Source organism: Panthera pardus, unplaced genomic scaffold (genome assembly GCF_024362965.1).
Source record: "Panthera pardus isolate Hobbes unplaced genomic scaffold, ASM2436296v1 HiC_scaffold_19, whole genome shotgun sequence".
NCBI lineage: Eukaryota > Metazoa > Chordata > Mammalia > Carnivora > Felidae > Panthera > Panthera pardus.
Window position 1 is genome coordinate 12306000 of NW_026526754.1, and position 17604 is coordinate 12323603.

Here is a 17604-nt window from a genome sequence, read left to right on the forward strand (position 1 = left end):
TTGCACCATTCTCTGGAAAATTGCTACTTGGTCCAGAGATGCTCCCCACAGCCCCACGTAGGACAACCCATAGCCAATGACTGACAGATACAGGGCATCATGGCCTGGCCCCTTGCTTCAAGATGCGAGAACCCCTGTGGTACCATTCATGCTCCAGAACTCCCTGTGGGATGAGGCTGAGGCCAGACTTCAGCTGAACCGGCACCTTCTTCCTCTGCCCCATTCATCTCCCCTGATCCTTCCAGATTTCTCCTTGGCCCGCTCCCTCAATAACTCACTTGCACAAGAATCCTTGTCTCAGGCTCTGCTTTCAGATCAGTCATAAGACATAGTGTCAGACTAAAATCTCTCTTGCCACTTGCCGGGAAGCCCAGCCCTGCAGTCTAGGACCCCAGGTTCTGATGTTATCTAGAAACATGTGTGCCTTCACATGAGGACAGGGTGGCTTCCGGTATCTCCACATGGTGGTGGTTCTAACACAGCGCTGTAAGCACCACCACTTATCAGCTGTTTGAACTTGGACCTAGACTGTGGCTTCTTAGAGTTTCTATTTCTGCACCTGAGGAATTGGGATCATAATACAGTCTTGCAGGGGGGCTGCAAGATAGGGAGAGCCAGGGGAGCCAGTGACAATGAACCTGGCTTGGAGTCACACAGACCTGCCCAGCTGTGTGACCTTGGATGTGTTGTTAACTTTTCTAGTCTCTGTTTTCTCATCCATCAGATTAGGATAATACTAGTACTGAAGGCATGGGTTCCTGAGGGCACTATTACATACATGTAGAGCAGTTAATACAAAGCAGGGCCCCTGAGTAAACCTAGCTGTAGAAAGTTTATATGGTACCTGCATAGACTAAGTACTCAATAGGAAGTGAGTGTTGTTTTCGTTAATGAGTATATGTCTAAATTAGTTGGTAATAATAATAAATAGCTTTGGTAATTTGGGAAGAGTGCTTAAAAGGTGGCCCAGAAGTGTGGCAGATGGGACCCTTGGGACCCGATGCATGGGGTGTGGGCCGAGGAGGGGTAGGCAGATGGAACCCATCCTGGCTCACTTCTCAGTCAACCAGCATGAACCCCGAGGCCACTGTTCTACAGCAGCCTGCTGCCAGTGGCTTGCCTGCGTGCCAGCCCATTTGTCACCCTGTCATCTCCTCCACACTTGAGAGCAAATCCCCAGGGATCATGAGCAAAGCACGCAGAGCAAAGAGCTGCTTTTTTTCTCTAGGGCTAGAGGGGAAGTAAGGATGGTGAACAGCAGAGAGTGACCAAGGGCTTGTCCTTGGTTTGATGCGAAAGGTGCAAGTTCCGTCCTTCATGAGGGGCAGGGGTCAGTGAAGTGTGGCTCTCAGGCGCATCCAGCCACCTCCTGTGTCTGCATGGCCTGCAAACTAAGGATGGCCTCTCCATTTGTAAATGGTTGGGAACAGTGAGGAGAAAAATAATATTTTAATGACAATTAAATAAAATGCACATTTCATTGTCCACAGTAGTTTTACAGAGACACAGCCTCGCTGTCTATGGCTGTTTTCATGCTACAACGGCAGAATCGAGTGATTCCAACAGAGACTCTATGGCCTGCAAAGCTGAAAATGTTTGCTCTCTGGCCCTTTCCAGAAAAAGTTTGCCACCCCCTGACTTAGAGCATCAGGCTGACCAGGAAAGGTCCAAAAGTAAGAAAAGCAGAAAGCAAGTTGATTCTCCCTGCTGACATTTGTTTTTCCTTTGCTCTTTCATCTTCCTTCAGTAACATTTCCTTTCCTGTGCTTGGTACTTTCTTAACGCCTGGCTAATGCAGAGGGAAGAATCTGATTAATAACTCACACTAAGGTGTTGGTGACTTAATGTATTGCACCTTCTTTCTCCCAGGAGATTGGATTAAAGGAATGAATCTTGAGTGGTGGAATTTTAGGAACCGTGGACCGTGTATGTGTGTATGTGTGTGCGTACGTTCATGAGAGAGACAGAGAGGGAGAGAGAGACTTGTAATCACCAAGGGTGGAAACTGCAGAGTCCTGGCCCAAAGGAAATGAACAAATAGATTCTTTGGGAACGAACTACCTGGGAATGAGCAGAATGAGCTCACCTTAGTGGCTCCTGGAACCTCAGAGGACAGCTGAGAGAAGGTGCTGCCTCTTCTGATGTGAGCTCTAAACCTGCCTCCTTTGATGGCTAGAGGAGCCGGGAGGACATGGAACCTGTGACCAAGTCAGGACACTGAGGGTATCACCTGTCACCCCCAAGGCTCTTCCCAGCAATTCAACCCTCCATGGCTTGGCCAGAGGACAGGTGATAGCTGGCTCTCTGCCCTTGTTGGCCTTGACACTTGCTCTGTGGGCCTTTGGTGTGCCTTTGTCCTTCTTTTCTCCTTGCTGCCTGGATCTGAAGGTCAGTTACAGCCGGGGAGTGGGCCCTGTTCTGCGTGGCCACTGCTCCTCGGCCATCCCATAGACTGCGGCCTCAGCCCCCCGACTGCAGGCTCTCATTGGCTGGCCAGCTGCAGTGGGGCTCTGCACAGCCTGCCTCCCCTGGCATCCGTTCTCCAAGTTGCCCTCCCTACTGGAACCAGGGTGAGCTTTCTGAAATGCCAGCTGTTATGGGCTGGATTGTGCCCTGCACCAAATTCATATGTTGAAGCCGTAACCTGCCAGTGCCTTAAGCAGGACTGTGTTTGGGGATAGGCCCTTTAAAGAGGTCATTAAGTTAAAATGAGGCTGTTAGAGTGAGCCCTAGTCCAGTCTGGTGTCCCGAGAAAAGGAAATATGGGCACATGGAGAGACGCTGGTGGTGCACACACAGAATGAGAGGGTGACCACCTGCAACCCGAAGAGAGGTGTCAGGGTGAAGCCAAACCTGCTGACACCTTGATCTTGGACTTCCAGCCTCTGGATCCTGTGGAAATAAATCCCTGTTGTTGAAGCCATGCGGCTTGGTCCAGCCCTGGAAAACATACACCAGCTAAACTCCCTATCTGAAATCCTTGACTCCATCACCTTAGGTCTGCACTCAATGTGACTCCTCTACGCCCGTGGCCTCCTTTCCCACCACCCCTCGCTCTGCGCCTTCATCCACCCACCCCAAACTCCTTGCAGTCTCCGGAGTGTGACTCGTTCCCCAGCACCAAGCTTTTGCACATGCTGTGTCCTGTGTTGGAAAGCTCTTTCCCCAACCTGGCAATTCCCTCCCTCCCTCAAGATTCCTTCCCAGTGCACGTCCTCCTCTTCTGACTTCCCTAAGGGAATGCCAAGGAGGGCTCTGGTGGATGTTACACACTGGATCCCCCAACAACCAGTCCAGTTGCTCCTGGAGGACAAAGACTGAGCCTCACGGGTCTGTGTGGCCCCAGCACTCAGCACACAGCCAGAAGCGTGGTATGTGTGGTTCCTCTTGGCGGGTGCCTTGTGTGAGGCCAGTGCTGGGCTGAGACTTCATCTGTATCATCTCATTTACCTCCCAGCTGTAAAGTGGGCATCATACATTTTCCACCTCCTAATTCTGCCGCGAGCGGTATTATAATGTACCTCAAGTGCTCGGCACGATGGCATGGGCATGTGGCAGCTTCTGTCACCTGCTCCCTTCTTCAGGGACCACCTGAACCACTTTACCTGCAGGGGGACCGGAAGTGCTCATAGCGGGTCAGGCAGAGGCTGAGACTTTACCTGATGTCACCTCCACCCCCTTACTGGTTCCTCCTGGCAGCATTTCCTTGATAAATCACTTGCCCCCAGATCTTTGTCTCACGTTCTGCTTCTGGGAGAGTCTGATGTAAGACAGAGTTGGCAAACTTGTCCTGCAAAGGGCCAGATAATAAACATTTAATAAATAGTTTAGGCTTTGTGACCCGTACAGGCTCTGTCATAACTACCCAGTTCTGCCATTGTAGCAGGAAAGCAGCGCTGGACAATACATCAATGAATATGCATGGCTGTGTTCCAATAAAACTGTATTTACAGATAGAGGAGGTGGGCTGGATTTAGTCTGGGGGACCATGGCTTGCTGACCTTTGGTCACGACAACAGCCCTAGAAGTTTGGTGCTTTGTCCCCTCATTGTTCCTATAGATGAGGAAACTGAGGTACAGAGAAGTTAAGTAGCCTGCCCAAGGTCACATGCAGGTGTGTAGCAGGGCCTGTAGACTGGTTCTGAAGCCTCTATGCTAAAGTGGTCTTGCAACAGAGGTCTAGCAAGTGAATGGCTCCAGGTGTCTTTCAGGCAGGTGAGAAAAAGGGGCGGCAGGGGACAAAGTTCCAGTTGGCTTAACTCCCTTCCACCTCCAGTAGGAAGACTGGCAAATGTGTGCCTGGGGTGGGGCTGCAGGGATGCATCTCCCTAAAAGTTCTAGGTGATCTCCACTAAATTTTCAATCAGTTCATTTGCCTTCCTAAAGCACTGAGTGGACTGAGCGGGACTCCTGGAATCCTTAGTGAAATCGACGTGTTGGAAAGATTTTAAAAATAGCACCAAGCCCTTTGACAAGACGAGGGCTAATTACCCTGATGCTCTGGCACCCCAGCTGATGTGCTGCCACAGTGTAGACTTGAAGCCCTCCCGGCAGCCCCGAATCGTGAAGTCTTTGTAGAGAAGTGAGGTGAGGCTGAATTTTCTGTCTCAGGCCAGGGAGCTGCTTCATTATAAGGATCGCCAACCTGAATGGGATTCTAGCAGGGAGGCGGCAGAACCTGCTTTCCGCCCCTGTCAGGGAGTGGGGTGGGGTGAGAGGAGCCCAGGTCCACCCCACCCAGGGACTGGCCAACCCAGGAAGCACAAAAATCATTTATATTCATTGTAGTAAATGCTGCTAAACAAAAAGCAGGAAACCCACCCAACAATCCCACATCCTGGGTGAGCGATTTATCCACAGTTTGGTTTAATTCCTTCCAGTCTTTTGCCTGTGCCTATATTTATATATTATTTATTTATTACAAAAATGGGATCCTACTGTGTGTATGGCTTAGTGTCAGTGACATATTTTGACCGTCTTTCCATGCTGTTGTATACTTTTCCTTTTTTAAAATTATTTTTTAGTTTTTTTTTTCATTTACATTCAAATTAGTTAGCATTTAGTGCAACAATGATTTCAGGAGTAGATTCCTTAATGCCCCCACCCCTCCACCCACAACCCCTCCTTTCCTATGGTGTCTTTTGAAATGGCTACGTGTAATATACTTAATATACTCTTCGTGTGCATGAAACATATATACTTACCAATTCCCTATTATCAGGGAAAAGGCATCATTGCCAGTCATTGTACTGTTATAAACAAAGTAGCTAAGTCTTTGTTTGAGTCCTTGATAATCCCCTTACATTTTTAGGTGTGGAATCACTGAAGCTTGGGGTAACCTTTGGGGAGGTTGGAATCTTGGGGTAACCTTTGGGGAGGTGTCTTTTGAAATGGCTACGTGTAATATACTTAATATACTCTTCGTGTGCATGAAACATATATACTTACCAATTCCCTATTATCAGGGAAAAGGCATCATTGCCAGTCATTGTACTGTTATAAACAAAGTAGCTAAGTCTTTGTTTGAGTCCTTGATAATCCCCTTACATTTTTAGGTGTGGAATCACTGAAGCTTGGGGTAACCTTTGGGGAGGTTGGAATCTTATTGATCTGTTATAAGTTATCCGCAGTTTCTTGACAAGACACTCTTTTTTTTTTTCAAAGTTTATTTATTTTTGAGAGAGAGCATGCGAGTGGGGGAGGGGCAGAGAGAGGAAGACAGAATCCCAAGCAGGCTCTGCCCTGTCAGCAGGGACAGAGCCCAATGTAAGGCTCGAATTTACACTGTGAGGTCATGACCTGAGCTGAAATTGAGAGTCCAGCACTTAACAGACTGAGCCACTGAGGGGCCCCATTGCCAAGACATTCTAGGGGAGCAGTTAAGGGCACGTATTCTACAGCTTGAGCAGCTGGGTTTGAATCCCAGCTCTGTCTAAAAAAGGTTTTGAGACCCTGGGGTGTATCGCTTAACCTCAGTTTATCTGTAATGTTGGAACAACAATAATATCCAACTCTGTTGTGCTATTGGGAAAATGATCTGAGTTCCTGCCACTGCTCTGGCAGGGTTCCCTCCTGCTTTTGCCCTTGGTCCTGCCCCGCAACCCCACAGAGGGAACATTTGCACTCTGCACTTACTGTCCTTTCAGTAAGATACATTCTTTCTCCGGATTGCCGCATGGTTCACTTCCTCACTTCCCTCTGATCTTAACTCAGATGACCCCCTTTCTGACCATCATTCTCTGTCACTTCCCTGGGTTCTATTCTTAAACCACCATGACCTCCTGATGTATAACATGTCTATTTCCCCCTTCCCTGAGAATAGAGGTTCCTTGAGGGCAGAGAGTTTGTTATTTTTGTTCTTGGCTATGCCCCCAAGTTCTAAATTATATTGCCTATCACATAGAAGGTGCTTGAACATAATTTTTGGCTTGGATGGATTTTTCACGTGAAGCACTGAGCATGGGGCCAAGCCCAGGCTGGTGCACAATAAATTGTTATTCACCTGCTAGAAGAGCTGAATGGAATGGCTGGGAGGTGGTTGAAATGGTGTTTTCTGCCAGCAGCCGTGGCACTGAGGGGACAAGAGGTGGGAGGTGGGAGGGATGTCCTATTTGACAGCTCCTCTAGATCTCTGTTGAATGGGGGTTGAGGCTGATGGGCACTGGGGAGGTGTGGCCACACCTCTAAGCTCCCTTCTCAGGGACATTGCCCTTCCTGCCCCAAACACAGGGCCTCATCTCAATGAATCTCTCCATCTTTCCTGGGGCTATTTGATTTTTTTAAAAGTTTATTTACCTATTTTGAGAGAGAGAGAGAGAGAGCGAGCGGGGTGGGGGGGGGGGGCAGAGAGAGAGAGAGAATCGCAAGCAGGCTCTGTGCTGTCAGCTCGAACTTGCAAACCCATGAGATCATGATCTGAGTGGAGACCCAAGAGTTGGATGCTTAACCAACTGAGCCACCCAGAAGCCCTGGGCTGGTAGATTTTGAAGGGGAGCCAGGCACTGGAAACCCTTCCTTGTCCTGAGCTCACTGTCTTCTTAGGTTGCATTTCCTCTCTCATTTACTCTCATTTTCTGCTGCAACAGCCTGGAATTGCTTGGAATGCTCTGCCCCACAGGCCTTTTCATATGCTGTTCTCTCTGCAGGGAGTGCCTTTCCATCCACTCCCCTACTGCATCCCACTAACTCTTGCCCATCCTTCAAAGGCTCAGCTCGGCTTTCACCTGAGAAGTGCCCATGACCCCTCACCCCAGTCTGGTGCCTTCACAGCCCCCATGTTGTTTTTGTCACACTGTGTTGTAATTCCCTGTTTTCTCACTGGCCTCCCGACTAAATGGCCCAGGTGAACACAGGGACTCCACAACACTCACCGTTTATCCTCAGTGCCTTGCCTGACACAGAGAAGGCGCTCGGTATTGTTGAGTGAATGAATTAATAATGATGAAATAGGCACACTGTAGGTGTCAGGGTCGGGGGGATGTCTTCAGTGTGGGACACCTGCTCACAGTCATGTGGTGAATTATGCCAGGGGCCTGGAGTCCCGGGGTCTGTCTCGGGCCAGGCACTTCCACGGTTTTTTTGGAGAAAGCATCCTTATGTGTCTGGGGAAGTGACATTCTCTGCTTGGTGTCCCAGTCCTGTCAGATTCAAATGCTTCAGCCAGTTTCTATAAATGTGAACATTTCAATTGGGCAGCAGCTGCCATGGTAACTGGCTGAATCTTAGAACTTGGGGACTGGGAACAGACCAGAGACCAGGTAGCTTTCAGAAGGCTCTTTTTTTGTGCTGATGTGTGGAAGCTCACCAATAAGAACTGACTCTGCCCAGGTGCCCCTCAATGCTGACACTCAGTGCTTCCTTCTGTCTGGGAAAGGATCTTCAGGGGCTTCACTGGCCATATTTGTAGTATCTTCAGCTTATCCTCTTGGATCCTAGGTTGTTGGAGCTCAGAGGAGGAAGACTGAGATTTTTCTTGGTACACTGAGGTGATAAGACTGGGGAAGGACATAGTAAAGCAGAGAGAGGAAGGTCACTCTCACCTTTGCTATTCTGTTCCAGTCAGACTTGCAAGTAACAATCCAGGCTCATGGACACCTCCTCCTCCTCCTGGAACTTTCTCAAGTGGTAGGACAATGTTTTTGAAACATTAGCTAATATTTTTCCCCCATAGCATTTTTTCTTCCCGTTCAGACTGTACTGTGGTCAGTGTTTTTGCAACACACACAGCTGTACATATGCATACAGCTGTTCAGGTTGTGCACTGTGTAAATCCATCCAGACTGTGTGCATGATGCTCCCTGAATTGTGCAATGTGGTAGCCCTGAGAAGGGAGCTAACAAAAGAAAAGGGAGATGCTTCAGGGATTTTGCATTCAAAAGCCTTAGCCTTGGGGGAATGAAATGAACTCTAAGTATAGATAAAAGGATGAGAGAATGTTGCATAACCAAGAACAAGGTTTTCTTCAGCCCCAGTCTAAATAAAGAAAGATTCCTTCAAGTATCAGGGGAGAAGAGAGGTCCTGGCTCGTTGAGAAGAAGACCCTGAACTCTGTACCCTGGGCCAAGTCCAGGTCAGGGCAGCGGGTGTGGCAAAAAACCTTGTCAGTTTGCCGAATCCAAGACTCACAGAGGCTTGTGCCCCATTTCCCAGGTGGGGCTCCAGAAAAGAAAGGGCTGCATGGTAGGTAGATCTGGGCAGGCAGGGCCTCCAAGGGTGAAGAGCAGTGGGATGATTTCAGTGTCTAGGGCACAGCATCAGATCCAGCCAGAGAGCTGCTGAACATGAGTGATCCCATGGCCAGGATGGGCCATGACCGAGCAGCCTCCTGTGTTGATCAACGGTCAGGGTGGACGGGTGGTGGCTGAATCAGGAGGCCCCAATGGACAGGGATTGCAAGGATCACATCCCCCTCTTCCCCCACTCCTCAATGGTCCTGGGAACCTAGGTGTAATGGGTTTCGGGGGTCCTCAGTTTGGCCCAGACTTAGTGTCTGTTTTCTGGTGGGATGAGAGGTGAGAATAGAGATTAAGTGGCACTAAAGATAGATAAGGTAATGTTTCTTGCAGTCAGTTCTGAGTCTTGGATGCAAGATTTATTCCCACAACACATTGCTCTGAGATTCTCAGAAAGGAGCCTGACTCTCCATCATGGTTTACATAGTGGTTATCACCAGGTCTGCTTCTTAGCCTCACCTGGGGAGCTTGTGAAAACACACGGATGTGCCCTTAGACTTAGAGAATCAGAATATCTCAGGTGGGGCTGGCCCGTGTACTCCATTGGCTAGATCAGTGCCTAAAAAGTAGCCAGTGAGACCCTTTCTTAGCTGGATTTTCTGGGTGCTTGGGAGAAGCTTCTTCCTTTTTTTCTTGGTTATTTATAAAAATGAGCAATTTCCCTCTCTGTGATTCCAAACACTTAGAAATTTTTCAAACAGATCTTAAAAGAATAGCAGTCTTAGTCAGTAAGAAACAATCCATGATTATTGTTTAAAAAGGGAGGCTTTGTCACTTATAAATTCATTCTTTAATATTAGCAGATAAAATAATAATCATAAAATTAGGTAGCTGAAGGAAGAGAGGGAACAGGTGGAGGGGACAAGGACCAAAATTGAACTTGGCAGGATGTACATAGGCTGTAGATTTGACATTGGAACAGTGTAAATGTTTTCTGTGATTACAAAACAAAGTTAACTCGAAAATGGAAATAACAGTCTTTGAACAAGGAAAGAAACACAAAACATGTGAACCTAATTGTGTTTCTGGTTGGAGGTACACAAAGAAAAATTATTTCATACAACTTTATTTCATATAACATTATTTTAACTGTACGCACTTAGTAGAATATATCCTAAGAGCAAAAGAACTGAAAAATAGATCTTAAAGTGTTTTCAGCAAAATTATAATTAGAAATAATATTGATATCATTATTCAAAACTATTTCACACACACATAGTAAAATAAACCAAATAAGTAATGATGTTACTAGAAACTAGGATTTTCAACATGAGAGGAAGAGATGCAAACATAAAATTAAGGGCTTCAGGAAAACTTCTGTAATTTAAACTTTGAATTCTAAATATCATTTTGAATGTATGATACACTTTCTTTTTGGAAACACACACACACACATTTGTATTTCTTATATCTGTGTACCCTGAAAGCCTTGACCAGTGACCACCCACTCAATAGCAGTGAAAAGCTCAGGGCCCAGTTCAAGGTCTCCAAACCATTCCCCACTAGAAGGGGGGATAGTTCATCAAAAGGCAGTGAATTAGGGGCACTTGGGTGGCTCAGTCGGTTAAGTGTCCAACTTTGACTCAGGTGATGATCTCATGGCTTGTGAGTTCGAGCCCCGGGTTGGGCTCTGTGCAGACAGCTCAGAGCCTGGAGTTTGCTTCAGATTCTGTGTGTCCCTCTCTCTCTCTCTCTCTGCCCCTCCCTCACTTGTACTCTGTCTCTGTCTCTCAAAAATAAATAAATATCTTAAAAATTTTTTAAAAAAGGCACTGTATAGAACCTGTTTAGATCCTGATTTCAACAGAATAACTGTAAAGAAACATTTATAAAATGATCAAGAAGACGGTTAGGAAATACCTGATGGAACTAAGGAATTATGATAATTGTATTTTGGCTCTGTTTTTAAGAAGAGGTCTTACCTTTTTAAGATATGTACTGAAGTTTTCACAGATGACAGCTCTTGGTTTTGCTTCAAAATGATCCAGTAGGAATGGGGGAGAAAGCAGGTGGAGGTTAGAAGAAAAAAGATGGGGCATGTATTGGTTATTGGTGACATGGGGGTTTGTTCTTTTCTCTGTACTTTTGTATATGTTTGAAAAATCTCCATTAAAATTTTTTTTTGGGGGGGGGTGCCTGGGTGGCTCAGTTGGTTAAGCGTCCGACTTTGGCTCAGGTCATGATCTTGCAGTTTGTGAGTTCGAACCCCGTGTCGGGCTCTGTGCTGACAGCTCGGAGCCTGGAGCCTGCTTCCGATTCTGTGTCTCCTCCTCTCTGCCCCTCCCCTGCTCATGCTCTGTCTCTCTCTGTCTCTCAATAATAAATAAACATTAAAAAAAATTAAAAAAATTTTTTTTTAAGTAAGAGGAAAAGAAAGCACAGGAGGAGGAGAAGGAAGAGTAGGGGGCATCCCACAGATGTCCCAAGTTAAAGGAATCTTAGGTTGTCCTCAAAGAGAGAAAGAAGCCTAGGTCTCCAGGGAGCATGGCCACTTCTCTCTGCCCTAAAGGTCCCAGTGCCTACTGGGCAGAGAGACACATGATCGGTGACCTAGACAGTGATTTGGAAATCACAGCAGTGAATTGGGTAATCCATTTAGAGGCAGCTGGCTGAGCTGGCCTGGTGGAAGAGCAGCCGGGAGCCTGGCACAGGTAGAGAGAACAGGGGAACCAGGAGCTATGGCGCCCTAGGCTTGTAAAGGGAAGAAATCCTACTTCTTCTTCTTCTTATTTTTAAAAAAATTTTAGATGTTTATTTTTGAGAGAGAGAGAGAGCGAGCAGGAGGGGGCAGAGAGAGAGGGAGACACATAATACAAAGCAGGCACTAGGCCCTGATGCAGGGCTTGAACTCACAGACCAGGAGATCATGACCTGACCCAAAGTCAGAAGCTTAACGGTCTGAGCCACCCAGAAGCTTAACCCAGAAGTGATTCCCGACAAGGGAATACTGGGAAGGTATCAACTGAGTCAGGCTCTGGAGGCACTTGTATGATACCACAAAGTATTTTAATAATGCTAATGCTTTTTTTTTCAGATTACGAAAATAACGTGGTCTTGATAAGATATGCTATTAAGTAAAGTATTACAAGAAACCATAATGTGTAAAAGGAGTCAGATATAAAAGAATACAGACTATATTATTTCTTTTATATAAAACTCAAAGAGCAGAATTAATGATTAGGTGGTGATTTTAAGGAAACAGAAGGATGTGAACAAGACAGTGGGGAGAATGGTTATCTTTAGGGGGATGGAAGGAGCTAGGATCAGAAGAGACACAGGTGGTGCTTCTGGGGTCTGATATGGGTGGTGGTTATGTGGGTGTTTGTCTTCCAGTTTACGAAGCTGCAAATTTATGTTTTATGCATGTCCCTCTAAACCTGTTATGTTTCACAATGTAAATATAGAAACAGTACACTTTGCCTGTAGAAAAATAGGAAAATGGGAAAAAGTACAAAATAGAAAAAGTCACCGATGATCACTCTACCTAGAAATTGACTTTGTGGTGTGAATCACTTTAGAAGGAATGGGTGGTTGATAGTTAAGAAGTATGCTTTGAAATTAAACTGACCCGGCAAGGTTTAGATGTTGGCCTTGCCACATGCTAGATGTGAGAACTTGGACAAGTGACAGAAGTTCTCAACTGCAGAGTAAGGGATCATAACAGTACCTGCCCAGGAGGGTTGTCACGGGGATTGAATTAAATAATTCATGAAGAAACCCAGAACTTTCAGTATTAGTTATTTTAGTTCATTCCAATTTTTTTAAAAGCATATGTATACGTATATCTAGTTTATATATATTATATATATATATATATTATATATATATATATGTTTTTTGAAACTATGATCACTGTTCTTAATAGTTCTGACTTGATTACACATACACACACAACAAAGGCACTGATCCCTTGTGGAAGTCCTTAGAGGGACAATTCTATACAATAAAACCTGAATAATCTGATATAATATTCAAAGCTGTCAGTAACCTACGCTATGCCATCATTCTCCAAAGATTGATTGTCTGCCTGTGCCTTTGCTTACACCATTCCTTTTGTCTGGCATCCCTTCTCCTTTTTTGCTGGTTGAAATTTGATTCCTTCTTTGGAACCTAGCACAAGTGTTGCCCCATGAAACCCTCCTTGGTTCTACCAGGTGGGGCAGAAGAGAGTAGTCCTCTACCTGGGGGTATCCTGTGCTATGGAAGCCCATACCATCTCCTTAGTGGAACCTTAGTCAGCGTTTACCTATAAGGGCGATGAACAGGTCCCCAAATTGCCTTCTGCTGATTTGAAAGCCACTGGAAATAAATCTCATGTTAGACCTCAGGGTGGGGACAATCTACCCAGATGCTAGGGCCTTGAACAGAATCTTAAACAGTACAAGCTAGAATGAGTCCTCATCATTGAAAAGCTGAAAAAGATTGCAGACTCAAACATAGAAGAGAGTTTTTCTCATGTAGAAAAATCCATTCATGTCTTTTGCCCGTTTCTTCACTGGATTATTTGTTTTTTGGGTGTTGAGTTTGATAAGTTCTTTATAGATTTGGGGTACTAACCCTTTATCTGATATGGCATTTGCAAATATCTTCTCCCATTCTGTTGGTTGCCTTTTAGTTTTGCTGATTGTTTCCTTCTCTGTGCAGAAGATTTTTATTTTGATGAAGTCCCAATAGTTCATTTTTGCTTTTGTTTCCCTTGCCTCTGGAGACGTGTTGAGTAAGAAGTTGCTGCGGCCAAGATCAAAGAGGTTTTAGCCTGCTTTCTCCTCTAGGATTTTGATGGCTTCCTGTCTTACATTGAGGTCTTTCATCCATTTTGAGTTTATTTTTGTGTATGGTGTAAGAAAGTGGTCCAGGTTCATTCTTCTGCATGTCGCTGTTCAGTTTTCCCAGCACCACTTGCTGAAGAGACTGTCCTTTTTCTATTGGATATTCTTTCCTGCTTTGTCAAAGATTAGTTGGTCATATGTTTGTGGGTCCATTTCTGGGTTCTCTATTCTGTTCCATTGATCTGAGTGTCTGATTTTGTGCCATCATGTAGAAAAAATCCAGAGGTCGGTGGCCTGTGCCTCGTCATGGAGGCTCCACAGTTTTATGAGGCCAGCTCTCATGTCTCTGCTTTTCACCTCCAGGGCACAGCCATCCATAAGTCACCACAAGGTCTAAAATGACTACCAGTGCACTAGCCATTAGATATCCAGGCCAGGCTATAGGGCCAGGTTATAAAGGGAAATAAAAGGGGGTCATGTCTTCCTTTTAAAAGAGTTTTTCCATGAGTCCCATACGACACTTCCATTTACATCTCATTGGTTAGAACTTGGTCACCTGGCCATACCTAAACTCAAGGGAGTCTGGGAAATATTGCTGCCTAAATATAACTGGCATCCTGTTATAAAGAAGGAAGGAGAGAATGGTTTGTTGGGAGAAGCACCAAGCAGCCTCTGCCAGAAGACTCTGCCAGCAGGCAGTGTTACCTGAATGGCTCTTACCTGTAAGGAGAGCTGGCGCAGAACAGGTATTTCTGGGGTTAACAGTGGGCTGAGGTGGAGCGCATTAATGTCACAATCACATAGAAATGCCCTGGGGTCCTAGAAAGTCGCCTGTCCTGCACAGCAGTGGTTCCCTCGGGCCTCCTACATCTTCTTTGTCTCGTGTGTCCTTCTTTTGACCCCTTCTTGAAGGACATCCTCCTGAACCCCAACTCTGAGGTGCACTGGCGTGATTCCCAGAAACATTTAGAGTTTGCTCGTTGTTTGTGTTTTAGTACCCTATACGCTTCAAAGTCTTTTATACACACAACTCTGCTTTATTTTCACCAAAGCCTGGTTTGCTAGTAATAGGGGGTGTTTATGGGTCTTGCCATATGTCAAGGAAATGCTGAGCACTTTTATACGCTTCATTCTCACAATGACCCAAGGGGCCAGAACTGCTGGAAGCCCATTTTTCACATGAAGAAATGGAGGCTCTGAGAGGTGAACTGACTTGTCTGAGACCACAGAGGATATAGTTGGAGTTTGAATCTGGTTGTATCTAATTCTGAAGGCCCTGCTCCTTAACTATAAGGCTAGGGTAGCTCTTATTCTTGTTTGAGAGTTGAGCAAAAGAAACCCAGAGAGGGTTAAAGTGGCTTGTGAAAGGTTATAAACCAAGTGGGTGGTGATGCCAACATCAGGACCCATGCTCCCAGCCCTCTCACCATTGAGCTACATGGTCCCATTGCCCAGGACCTCTGAGCACTGCCCGGGTCAAATGGACTGATGTGGCCCAGAATTACACCTAGGATCCCTGCCCCTCCCCCTCGCTTCCAACAGAGGCAAATCAAGGCCAAAGGGGGATTTGTGAGGTGTCTGGGAGAGGCAGCAGACACAGCAGGAGGGAGCGATAAAGATCTTTTGAATTGTGAGCTGAACCTCTTTGATCTAAAAATCAATAGGAGTAAATTGGTTAGATCCACCAAAGCCTTTCCCTGCCATGCCCTGCATGAGGTAGTTCTTGAACTTGCTGTGGTTTCCAGTCCTCCAGCACTGCGATTCCCTCAGGATGGCCCCTGCTGCTGCCTCTGTGGAAAAGCAGGCATCAGATAGCGCTATCCTTCTGCCAACCTGTGCTGTGACTTCCACATCTCTTCCCCACCATGTGGCAGACATTGTCCCAGAGTCTTAGCTGTAGGACGAAGGCCTGAATTTAAGAGATCTTTATAGAAAATGCCAATAGACCCTAGCAAAGCTTCCTGGAGATCCCACAGGGAGCACCTTGGGGCTATTTCAAGACTTCCCAGCTTGTTCAAGGGCTGAACACTGTGGCCAGCCAGGCATTTGGGATGCATGGGCCGCTGCTTTGTCCTGTTAATCCCTCTGAACAGTTTCAGAAGCAGCCAGGATCAGCATACCCAAAGCTGGAAGGGAATGTTATGGTTATCTTGTCTACTTCTGGATCTCCAGGCCAAACTGTGGCCAGCCAGACCTCCTGGGAATATTTTCCAGTTGGAAATAATTCAGCAGATGGTCTTGTAACCTGCTTCAGCGCCTGATATATCCTAGGCACTCAATGAATAAACACTGAATGGATGAATACAGGAATAAATGGCCTCTGTAACTAATGACTTTTGAACGTGGAAGGTCTGTGAGGAGTGCTGAGGACTCATGTTTAGTCATTAGCTGTACAGGACTCAAGAGGAGTGTGAGCCCAAGAAACCAGCATCTTAGTGTGTGCCTGGAACTTTCCTCACTGAGCAGTAACCTGTTACTTGATCCCTTGCCTCAACACAGGCAGGTTTCTTAGACTGGTGACTATAACATAGTGAAGATCATGAACTTCAGCATCCAACAGATTTGGGTTCAAATCCAGCGTTTGTCACCTGTTAGTTACATGACCTCAGGCAAATCACTTCATCTTTTTGAGATTCACTCTTCTCATCAGTAGAACAGGGCAATAGTTGTACCTAACTCTTGGACTATTTATAGGATCTCCCTAGACAATGTTCTCAAAGAGTGCCTGGCACCTAGTAAGATGGTAAAAAACTAGTAATGGTTACTGTGACATCACTACCATGGTAGGTCTCTGGGTCACTCTCTTGCCCACCCTCACCACTAATCCAGCCAGGTTCTCCTGGCTTCAGTATAGACCTTACCCTGCTCCATTTTTCCAAGGCCAGAAGTTTTCTAGGGGAACTTCACTAAGAAAAGAAGGGTTGATTAACCCTTTTAGTGTCTAAAAATAAAAAATTAAGCAAATAAATGTTTGCCTACCAGAGAATTGGTTTGGCTGGCTTTGCATATCTGATGTACAGCTCTCGAATGCTTCTCTTTCATCATATTTGTCTGAGGATGCTTAAAAATAACATTATTCATGGATAGCTTGTTTATATATTTATCGCATGCCTACTAGCATCCTGGCACCAGGGATACAGTGTTGGGTCAGAAAGACAATAAACATTTAAACATTTGGAACATCAGATGGGTGTTGATGCCCTACAGCCAAGACCACGAGGGTTGACCTGTAGTTGACCAAAACTGGTTTATTGGCTGTTGGCAGTGAGGGAGACTGTATACTAGAGGGCCATGGGGTTTCTCAGGAAGATGTGAGAAAGGACTGATTATAGGACTTGGGGTTGTGTTGGGTATTTTGGAAGAGAATTCCAGGAGGTGGGGCTTTGATCCGGATTGGATGCTGTAAAGAAATAGGGATAACTCTGCATTAGTTTCCTGTCGCTGCTGTAACGGAGCACCATAAACTAAGCTTAACACGACAAAAATTTATTCTTATAGTTTTGGAGATCAGGTTTCTAGGTCTGAAATCATTCACACTGGGTTAAAAGTCAAGGTGTCTGCAGGGATGGTTCCTTGTGGAGGCTTCCGGGGAGAATCTGTCTTCCTGCCTTTCCCAGCTTCCAGAGGCTGCCTGCACTCCTCCAGCTTCACTGCAGCGTTACCACGTCTCCTCCGCCTCCCTCCTGTTGGCACCATTGTAATTATATTGGATCCACCTGGATAATTCAAGATCACCTTCCCAACTAAAAATCTTCACCCTAATCACATCTACAAATTCCCTTTTGCCATATAAAGTGACATTTTCACAAGTTCTTGGGACTAGGATGTGAACATCTTTGGGAGGCAATATTCAGTCTACCACAGTATTTTAATAATTCTCACCTAGAAGGGAAGAGGGATGGGGCAAGGCCAGCTATGTAACTGGTAAAGCCACAGTAATCACTTACATTAGCCGGAATATGGAGACGTTTGGTCACTTTTGCGTTTTGGACAATGTTCATATTTTTTGGTTTGTTTGAATGTGATTAGGGAGTAGTCTTGTTTTTGTCTTGATCCATCATAGACACAGATTGGCTTTGTCTGATGTTGTTCTTTAAAAATTT

General features: G+C 45.7%; 1 pseudogene; it reads right to left on the reverse strand.

The window, feature by feature from the left end:
- Positions 1-426: 426 nt before the first annotated feature.
- Positions 427-17604, reverse strand: part of LOC109270611 (peptidyl-prolyl cis-trans isomerase A-like) — a 61531-nt pseudogene continuing 44353 nt past the window's right edge.